Below are 311 nucleotides of genomic sequence, written 5' to 3'. Positions count from 1 at the left end.
CAACGAAGGATGGCTATAAAATATCATATGGGACAATACTAGAACCCGATTCTTCTCTCTTTGACTTTAATACCGTTCTCAGATATGGCTTCATGTTAACTGACGTAAATATTTTCATAGATGGTATTACGAACGGTTACGTCTTTATCTTCGACGTTAGTAAATTATCCTTTGGTCATATTACACGAATGAGTCCATTGGCATTAAAAAAATATCTTTACTTTATCCAAGAGGCAGCACCATTTCGTCTAAAGGAAGTCCATGTCTTAAATGCGCCATCCATCGTAGAAATATTAATGAACACAATAAAA

General features: G+C 34.7%; 1 long non-coding RNA gene across 1 annotated transcript; it reads left to right on the top strand.

Moving 5' to 3' along the window:
- The first annotated feature begins 64 nt into the window (after positions 1-64).
- Positions 65-306, top strand: LOC105460781. The gene is made up of 2 exons (XR_975874.1): positions 65-155; positions 232-306. It is a non-coding gene; the product is annotated as an uncharacterized LOC105460781 (long non-coding RNA).
- The last annotated feature ends 5 nt before the right edge of the window (positions 307-311 follow it).

This window comes from Wasmannia auropunctata, unplaced genomic scaffold (genome assembly GCF_000956235.1).
Source record: "Wasmannia auropunctata unplaced genomic scaffold, wasmannia.A_1.0 LD315854.1, whole genome shotgun sequence".
Taxonomy (NCBI): domain Eukaryota; kingdom Metazoa; phylum Arthropoda; class Insecta; order Hymenoptera; family Formicidae; genus Wasmannia; species Wasmannia auropunctata.
Note: the sequence above shows the minus strand (reverse complement) of the source record. Positions and strands in the feature narration are given on the sequence as shown.